Genomic DNA, 10,413 nt, shown 5'->3' with positions numbered 1-10,413 from the left:
AAGTCATTTAAATCTATTCAACCCAAGCCAAATCCAAGTGCTGTCAAAGTGACCCTCTGCGGGCAGAGTCGAACAGCCCCGGAGGGTGTCAAGGCTGTTGCAGAGCAGCCAGCCTCGTCTTGCTCCCTCAGAGTGGCTGATGGGATTCCCCCACCTGCCCTGCGGTTAGCAGCCCAATGATTAACCCTGGCAAAAGCTAAAGGTCAACTAACACTCTCGGTTGGCAAAGATATAGGAAACAATCCGCATCTATTTCTAGCAGAACATAATTCAGTACAATTTCTTTTCATTATTTTTTTAAACATTTTATTAGGGGCTCATACAACTCATCACAATCCATACATATCCATACATCAATTGTGCAAAGCACATCTGTACATTCTTTGCCCTCATCATTTTCAAAGCATTTGCTCTCCACTTAAGCCCCTGGCATCAGGTCTTCATTTTTTCTCCTCTCTCCCCGCTCCCACCTCCCTCATGAACCCTTGATAATTTATTATTTCGTCATATCTTGCCCTGTCCGACGTCTCCCTTCACCCCCTTTTCTGTTGTCTGTCCCCCAAGGAGGAGGTCACTCGTAGATCCTTATAATCGGTTCCCTCAGTACAATTTCTATGGAAGGATTAGATACTATTGTTAGGCGATAGGCAGGGATGGGATGTCCACTGACGCATGCCCAAGAGAGCCAAGCACGAGAACAAAGGGCAGTGCACTGCACATGCTCAAAGGCCTAGGTTTTCCCGCAGTGGGTATGGGTGGGCGTTAAACCTGGATCGGCCCACCTGGGCCAGGTGAATTCAATCCAGCCAATGGGGTTGATCTGGGGTCGTCCACCATGCCTCCCCCTGGAATCCTTGAAAAGGCAGGAGCCAGGGGGAGAGAGGAGGAATTGGGGAGAGAACTTGAGACAGGTATTTTTTGGGAGGAGAACTTGGGAGAGAGATCTTTGCGTGACGCCCAGCAGTCTCAGCCAGGCTGCATGGTCGAAAGGAATCCTATGGGTGCCGTGGAAAACCTGAAACTTCTTTAAACTCTCACTAAACTCACTTGGATCACGAGCCAGGCTTTGGCGTGAATTCTGTCTCATGCGGAGCCAGGGACCGAGGTGTGACTCTAGCCCGGAGAGAGATCTTACACTATCTATGGCAGTAAACCCAGACCAAGGATAGCAAGACTGCTCCCTCATGTTAGCAAGAGAGACTAGTCCCTGGCAAAGGGCATGGTGCTTGGTGAAGGGCGTGCTTGGGAGAGAGGCAACCAAAAATAGGAAGGCCTCGTCAAGAAGGGCTGACGCAGCGGCTGCGGTCAGGGAACCACGGGGAGGCGGGCGCAGGACCCGGCTGTGCAAAAGGTGGCTGAGTCGGACCGACTCGGTGGCACCTTTTCGACAACAACAGGACACCGTTTGCTCTAGCGTGTCTGCTTTGGGGAACATATCACACCGAGCTATTACACACGGGTGTGGAATGACAGCTGCATGCTTTGCCATGATGTATAACCAACGGCAAGCCTCCTGACAGCCACCGAAGCAGCCATCGCTGCCGTGGCAAAATCAGGCGCCTCGGCTTATACTGGAGTATACATGGGAGTTAGATAAATAACAATACAGCTATACAATGAAACCCTATGCAACTACTTAAAGGGGAGGAAGCTCTCTAGGTACTGATATGGGAACAAAGTCAGCATACACAGGATTCAAGAAGTCATGGGAAAATTTCATTATCTTTAACTTCATTTTCCATGAGCTTCTGAATGTCCGTCATACTAAGATACATAAGGGTTTTTGTTGCTGATGTTGTTTAATTAAGAACAATACATCTACAAAGAGAAGCACTAAGGACCTTTGTACCCCTTGATGTTTCCTTACACACCCACCAGGACACTCTGGAAGGAGAGCATGATTTGGGGCACTGAATTCCGGGAGCTGAACAGCAGGGGACTGGAGGGGGCGGGTAAGAATTGTCATTGTGGGCCTTTTTGTGTGTTTTGTCCTTTGAACCAGGTGGCTAGATCAACTGTGGAAAAAGTGAAACTATGCTGAAAAATAAATTTTCACCAATTGAATTCGTTTACTCATACAACAAATATTTACCAAGTCAGGTAGACACTCTGCTGGGCACCAGTGTTACAGCGAGGCAGAGATCTCGCCCTTAGAGAACTTGCATTCTCGTCGGAGAGGCCAGATACGAATACACACACGCACACACACACAGAGGACATTTTTATTTTAAAAAGAGAAATTCAATTATTTGCAGTGCACTTACTATTTTAAAAAGTAAATCAGGGGAAAGAGGCAAAGAACCATGCGGTGGAGGGGAGAGGAACTATTTTATGTAGGGCAGTCCAGAGGTTTCTCTGAGAAAGCAGCAGTGGAGTAGACCCAAGGGAAGGGAGGGAGGAACCGTGTGGAGGGAAGAGATTTCCAGGCAACAAAGACCCTGAGGCAGGGACAGGCATGGTGCATTCTAGACTCAGCAAAGACATCTGGTAGCTGGAGCAGGAGAGAGAAGATCAGGGATAGAAACAGGTGGTCAGAAGCCGGGTGCTGCGAGCTGTTGCAGACCCTGGAGAAGGGTTTGCATGATACAGGCGGTGGCAGGAAGTTTGTTTGAGTTTGTCTTTTTAATTCCCAAAGGGACTCAGTTACGATCTAGCCAGTGCACCACCTGCATCGCCTTCCAGGATGTTAAAAGATTGAAATATGTCCAACCCAGTTCGCAAATAGCTACAACCCTGGCAAACAGTATCACCTGCTGGGCTGGCTCCACTCCCAGGACCACCCCCCTGCCTCCCCACAACCATCTCAGGAACCACCAAACAACCAAATCAGTGGCCTGGCCCAGCGGAGACTGTGGAATTGAGTCAGCTCAAAGGCATGGAGTCACGGAGAGTTGGCAAACCAAGGTCTGAGCCAAAGTTTCCTCACTACAGTCCTGGAGCCCATTTAGAAGGGCCCCAGCCACAGTAGATGGGTGGATTGTGATGAGCTGTACCAGCCCCCAGGAAAATAAGTAAAAAAATAATAAAAAGAACTGTCCTAGGTTCTATCCCACCGCGAGCAGGTGTGTGGTGGTGGGGACCGGTGGAGGGGGAGACAATCGCAGAGTCTGGGATCCAGGGACAGCGGACAGACAAGGCAGGCTAGGATGACAGACGGCATGTCCCGGGGGTCTGAGATGACGTCAGAAAAGGTGACATCCAAGGGAACTTCTCCACATACCACCTCTCTCCTCAGCACTCCCTGAGTAATTTGAAAGAGGACTGGCTAATGATTAATCAGTCTGTAGAACGTTTAGATATCAACCACAACAAATTGTTTCTATAGTCAAGCTTCATAAAATTATCATGTTGGGGAGGGTTTTTGTTGTTTATTTTGGTAAAATAAATACACACACACACACAAAGGGGTAATAGAAAATATAAACCAGTGAGACAGCAAATGCGATCTGTATTCTCCTACTGCGCTCAGTCGGTCACAGTGCGGGTGTAACAGCATGCAGTTCCTGGAATCCGCATCTCACCCTAGAATTACAACAGCTGAAACACAGTAACCCCAGCTCCCTAAGTGGAACTTACTCGGCACACCACCGTTTGGGAAACTGCACCAGGAAACTTTGATGTCCATATCTGAAACACAGATGGCTCCCAAGTTCATGAGATTTCTGGGGCCGCTTCCCACTTCCACCTCTTTCAAAGATCCTCCTCTTTTAAAATACGTTTGGCCACTCTCGCATCTCAGACCCCAGGGGCTTATTACAGTGCCTTCATTTCCACTCGATTCACATCCACTAAATTTCTTCGAACGCCCACACCTCCCTGTGAATGACTCGGGAGGTGACTCAGTATCGGCTAACTTACATTGGTACCATGGGCCTCATCTGAAAAAGCAGCAACGGAATGGCACGCCCAGGACAAATCCAGGTATGCCTAAGAACTGGCCCAAGTCTGGGCACCAGAGGGTCACTGGTTCACCTTTACTGTCTGACTGCCCACATTTACACCCAACTAAGGACAAGACTCCAAGAAAGACCTCATTGTACGCACGCAGGACCTGGTTTAGCCAAACGCTGCTGAAACACTTCATGCTTTACCTTTCAGTCTTTGTAATAGGACAACTTAGGAAAGGCTGACCTGTTTTCACCAGGATGTTTGATATAAAAAAAAGTTAGAGGAAAAAAAAGTTAGAGCGAGGTAGGACACTGACTTAATTCTAGATGGGCATCACGCTTACAATCCTTTCTACATTAAGATGTCACAGTATCAAAACCACCAAAATCCTACTTACACCACTGCAAACCAAAGTCCGGGCAGACAGCGTGAAGCCACCAGCAGTCACCTGTGTCCTCACAGAGTAAACGTGGCTTGCGCCCTGGCCGTTTCTGGATCAGGTTCACACTGATACACATTGACAGAAGCTGCCACCCATCGGGACTGGTGGGAGGGTTTGTTCACTTAACTCCTGCTTGATAACTACTTATCAGCAACTTCTCAAAGGTCAAGTTCAATATGCTTAAAGAGACAAGTGCAAGCAAGAACACAGAGAAAGCCTGAAAACTCTCTTGTCATCTCGGGTGGTTTGGGGTTTGGTCTCAGAGAGGGAAGTCTTTCCCATGCATTGCTGGGGGAGCGCTGGGGACCAGGAGCACAGTCCACCGAACTCCAGAAGCCTTGCTTTCTTCCTTGCATCCAACTTCTCCTCCCTCTTCGGAACCTGGCCCCATCACCTCCCTTACAAAAGCAGTTCACCAGACTTTTTCCCAGGTTCAAGTTGTCAGCCTTTGGCTTTAGCAGCCGATCACACCCCCACTGCACCCCCAGGCTCCTCTTTTGTCCCAGGAAGTCTCCTTGTTAGCCTACCAGCATCCACTTAGTGCCCAAGACCTCATCTAAGTTGTTAGTGGCCAAACGTGAAGATCAAGAACGGAGTTCTAAAACTGGTTACTTACCCGGATCCATGCATTAATACACTGAGACATGGGAAGAGCCCTGGTTACACATTGGGCCACATCAGTGGTTATGCATTAGGCCGCAATCCGCATGGTCCGCAGTTCAAAACCACCAGCAACTCCACAGGAAAAAGACCGTTACAGTCTGGGAAACCCACAGGGGGTCGCTATGAGTCAGCATTGGCTCCATGGCAGTGAGTTTGGTTTGGTTTGGTTTGGTTTGGGGGCACGTCTGAAGAGCCCTGGTGGTGTAGTGGCTACAAGTTGAGCTGAGATCAGCATGGCAGGTACTTCTAAGGCACGAGGTGCCCCCAGCAGACAGACAAGGCGTCCTACTCTCTTCAACAGCCACTCAGAGAACCCACAGGGGAGTCCCACTCACCTCCACAGTGTCGCCAGGGGTTGGCATCGACTTGATGGCAGTAAGTTTGGCTAGTTTTGGGGTTTGGGGCATGTGTTTGATCAGTTTTACCTGAATACAAGAAATGACACTGGCAGGCTATCTCAAAAGACGAGTCAGGGGGTGGGGGCAGGAGAAAGAATGGTGGGGGAAAAAACAAGGCATGTAGAGCGCTGGTGGGTCTGGTACAGACACCTGGTGGAATGGTGCAATCAAAGATAAGGCCGCCATGTCTCATTGATAAAGAATGAACAAGTGGGGGTGGGAGGGCAAGCTACAGCAGTGTATTTAGAATGTAGCTCTTTGTGGGCGTGTTGTTGGTTTTGGTGTTTTACTGTGTGTGTGTGTGTGTGTGTGTGTGTGTGTGTGTGCAGACAATGTCTCTAGCTAAATGCCCCCCCAGAAAACAGGAACGGTTGTGGCTGGAGGGAATGAGTCTGGATAGTTGGGGCCAGGGCTAGGAAGGAGACATATATCCCTTTTGAATTTGGACCAAGGCTGGTATTACCCATTCAAAAATAATTTGCTCTGATGTGCAACTCTAGATTAGGTCCTAGAATCAAAAATGGCAGTGGTTTGGCGAAGACCAAATAAAGTCTGGAGGTTAACACTCCACTAATCATCAAGTTGATTCCAACCCATAGCAACCCTAGAGGACAGAGCAGGCCTGCTCCTCGGGCTTATTGAGGCTATAGATCTTACAGAACCAGCAAGCCTCTGGGCCCCAGCAGCCAGGGGGTTTGAACTGCTGACCTTGCAGTTAGCAGCCTCCTGTATAACCACCACACCATGAGGGCTCCTGCTGGAGTGTAGACTATTCACGAGTCATCACATTAACTCTTAACTCCTTAGTGGGGCCAAATGAGCCATGGTTATACAGCATACAGACCTTAGGGAAAACTGTCCTCTTTTTGCAACTTTTATGGAAACCTAAAATTATTGTTAAAAAAATTTACTGAAAGAGTAAATAAGTAAGATGGGTCAATCAGGGTGCGATGTAGCACCAATGAAGAACACAACGTTCCCCCAGATCCTGGATGCTTCCTCCCCCCAACTACCATGATCCGAATTCTACCTTGAGGGACTAGATGTACACTGGTGCATGTGGGAGCTGGAGGCACGGGGAGTCCGGGGTGGATGATACCTTCAGGACCAGGGGTGTGATTGGCGATGCTGGGAGAGTGGAGGGTGAGTGGGTTGGAAAGGGGGAACTGATTACAAGGATCCACATGTGACCTCCTCCCTGGGAGAGGGACGGCAGAGAAGGGGGGAAGGGAGACTCCGGATAGGCCAAGATATGACAAAATAACAATCTATAAATTATCAAGGGCTCATGAGAGAGAGGGGAGCGGGGAGGGAGGGGAAAAAAAAGAGGACCTGATGCAAAGGGCTTAAGTGGATAGCAAATGCTTTGAAAATGATTAGGGCAAAGAATGTACAGATGTGCTTTATAAAATTGATGTATGTATATGTATGGATTATGATAAGAGTTGTATGAGCCCCTAATAAACTGTAAAAAAAAAAAGAGTAAATAAGTAGGCCTTTTAAAAGGTGTCAGGGCAGCTATGGCAAAAATGGCTTAGCGAGGGGAGAGGCGAGAGGCCAAGAGACCAAGTGGGGAGCTGGCGGCAATCTTGGCATGAGGCGGTACAAAGGCAAAGAAAAGAGCTATCAGATCTGAGACACGGTTCAAAAGAAAAAATAAATCAATAAAATATTTTCCCAGCAATGAGAGATAAGAGTAATGATACCATTGGAGGGGGAGGGTATTAGAGGAGGTAACTGGTTTAAACGGGAATGTGTTTCACTTAATTAATTCAATAAATATTATTGGTAATTACCCTGCCCAGTTACATATTGATCTGCTAACTGCAAGGTCAGTGGTTCAAAACCACCAGCTGCTTCTTGGGAGAAAGAAGAGAGCTTCTATCCCTGTAAAGAGTCTCTCAGAAACCCACGTGGGCAGTTCCACGTCATTCTATAGGGTTGCGGTGAGTCAGAATGGACTTGATGACCATGAGTTTGGACCCTACCAGGCGAGGAGCCCTGGTGGAGAAGCCGGTTACTTGTTGGACTGCTAACTGCAAGGTCAGCAATTTGAACCCATGAGTGGGAGAAAGATGAGGCTCTCTGCTCCTGTTAAGAGTTACAGCCTCAGAAACCCCAACGGATAGCCCTACTCTATCCCACTGGGTTGTGATGAGTTGGAATTGACTGGATGGCAGAGGGTTGGCACTCCCAGGGACTCTGCACAGCACTGGAGAGAGAAGTTTCTCCGGTTTGCACTGCCGAGTGTGATAACACTCTAACTTGTCCTCCTGGATCTGTCCAAGAGGCTTTGGGTCTACAGGGCGAGGGCTCAGGTGAAGGGCAGGACTGGGGAGGTGGATCCCTAAGGAGGAAGTGGACGTTGACTGAGCTGTGGGGCAGCGAGGGGAAGAGAGCATTGGCAAAGAAGACAGGGAGGAATGGCCACTGAGTAACGGAAAGCAGCAGCATAAAGTAGTTTCCTAGAAGCCAAGACAAAAGAAAGATGTAAAAGGAAGAGTCTGTCAAGTGCACTGTCCCAGAAATCAAAGACACACAAGGCCACAAGCTGGGAGAGAGAGAGAGAGAGAGAGAGAGAGAGAGAGAGAGAGAGAGAGAGAGAGAGAGAGAGAGAGAGAGAGAGAGCAGTTGTTGATGCCAAATGCAGGTCATTCAAAAGACCCCTCTCACTTTCAGCAAAGTCTGGTAGAACCTGGAATTCAGAAGTCGATATTTTCTCACAAAGACACACTTCTGATGTAAAGGAGTCCTCTGGGAAATAGAATTCCATTTCTGACCATGCGTCTCAAGCGGGGGCATTTGGAGCTCTTTGTGTCGCACCAGCTTTCTTTTTGGGAAAATACAATGGCACAGAGAAGGATGCCAGTCGGGCAGGAGCTTTTAAGACAAAGATCGCGATTTCAAGCGTAGGTTCCTCAGTGGTGTTCATCTCAAGCTCCTCTCCTAACTTCTCGGGCTCCCAGTCCACTTTCCGCTTCCTAGAGGAGACACTTGGCTGAGCTTCTGGGAAGTACTGGCATGGCGGCCAGCTTCACTGAGATTGTGCCTGCTCTGAAAACACAGGATACCTGTCATTTACAAAATGAGCATGTGAACCATGGCCTCACGTGGCCAATTACAGTAACAAAGAGCACAAAAACCTTGAGTTTATCAAATTCATTTGCCATTACTTTGCAATTGAATCCTACGTGTGCAACCATACAACGTTTGTCCTATGACGTTCGTAGCTAGAACTTAACTACACACTTAGAAGGCAGTCGCAGACATGTAGACTATACTCCAGTGCTGTCCTCTTTATGGAAGTGAACTGTCACATCTTTGTCTTGGAGGGCGGCTTGTGGGTTTGAAACATTGAACTCTCAGTTAGGCATCGAGCATTTAATCACTCTGCCACCAAGGTGCCTTCATATACACATGCATACGTGTGTGTGTGTATGTGTATATATATATATACATATATATATACTTACAAACATCCATATATGTGCACATGCATATATACACATGAGTGTACAAATCAACGCAAACCTATATACATACCTACATGTGCACATTAAAGACACAAAAGAGTTGGAGACTGTGCATTACGTTTTTTCTTCTTTAATCACTTTAGTGGGAGCTCATACAGCTCTCATCACAATCCATCCATCCACCCATTGTGTCGAGCACATTTGTACATTTGTTGCCATCATCATTCTCAAAACATTTGCTTTTACTTGGGCCCTTGGTATCAGCTCCTCATTTTTCTCCTCCCTCCCCATTGCCCACTCTCTCATGAACCCTTGATAATTTATAAGTTATTATTATTTTGTCATATCTTTCACTGTCCAGCGTCTCCCTCACCCACTTTTCTGTTGTCCGTCCCCCCAGGCGTTAAGTTCTAATTTCTACAAAAGCAACTGAAATCTAGATATCTGTGCTGAGCACAGAGTGCCAGTCAAGTGGGACTGTGGCTTTCCCTGCAGTTCTCTGCCACGTGGAGTAAGATGCTGCTTTCACATCAAATCTTCCTAAACCAGGCTAAGGGCCAGCCTGAAAGCTTTGCTCTGATATTTTCCATCTGATTTTAAACAGCCACAAAGCCATAAGGGCACTCAGTAAAGAGCTCGCACTAAGCCTCTAGGTCGGAAGCCATTAGCAAGTCAGAGCGTTACATAATGGGCACCGGAGTGCCTCCATCGAAGCCGCCGTGAGCAACGAACGACAGTGGGTTAGTGATTTTCCTACCGCCAATTGGCTAGTCTGATGTCATTTGGGAGGAGAAATTAATACCATTATTCATTACCCTAGTATATTTCTGATACTTGTGAACATTGGCTGTTTAAAAGAAAATCATTTTTAAGGATCGCCAAAACAAACCAGCGTCTTTTCCCAATGTTTAGGTTTCTAAACAAAAAGTTACTTACATTGCAAATAAGCCTTGATGACCTCATCTGGTACACACTGTCTGGAAGTACCTCTTGAGACTAAGAAACAAAAATGGAATGCAACACTAAACCCCGAAGATGGAATTTCAGCTCTCATTACTAATTCATGCAGCGGAGGCTGTTGGTTCTCACAATTAAGAATAACCAGAGGCACCTTGTCATCTTCTCAGCATCATCTGCTGACAGGTTCCCGGGGAGTCCTGCTATATGTGAAAGCACTGAGTTGCTCTCTGAAGGACTAACACCTTCTTTTCTTTCCTCCTTGGTCTCCATCACCACGCGATTATGTTACGAACCTTCAAGGAGTTCATGTTTGCTTCAAAAAGGCATCCAGGGAATGTGAATTTATACCAACACACCGAATGCCAATTAAATGGACTAGTTAATTGTGTGATTTGACACTACCGAGAGAAGTTGGAGACACCCGTGTGTGTACTCCCAGCACACGGCTGATCAGAGCATCTTAGTGGGGAATGAATGCCCCCCGGTGAGCTGCAGAGTTTTATTTCTGTACCACGGCGTCTTGTACAAACAATAGCTGTCATTGTCCGTGTGTGCTAGCACATGTAAAAGGACAGAAACACTGACAGAG

The sequence above is a fragment of the Tenrec ecaudatus genome, chromosome 8, assembly GCF_050624435.1.
Source record: "Tenrec ecaudatus isolate mTenEca1 chromosome 8, mTenEca1.hap1, whole genome shotgun sequence".
In the NCBI taxonomy this organism is placed as follows: domain Eukaryota; kingdom Metazoa; phylum Chordata; class Mammalia; order Afrosoricida; family Tenrecidae; genus Tenrec; species Tenrec ecaudatus.
This window is presented reverse-complemented; position numbering follows the sequence as displayed.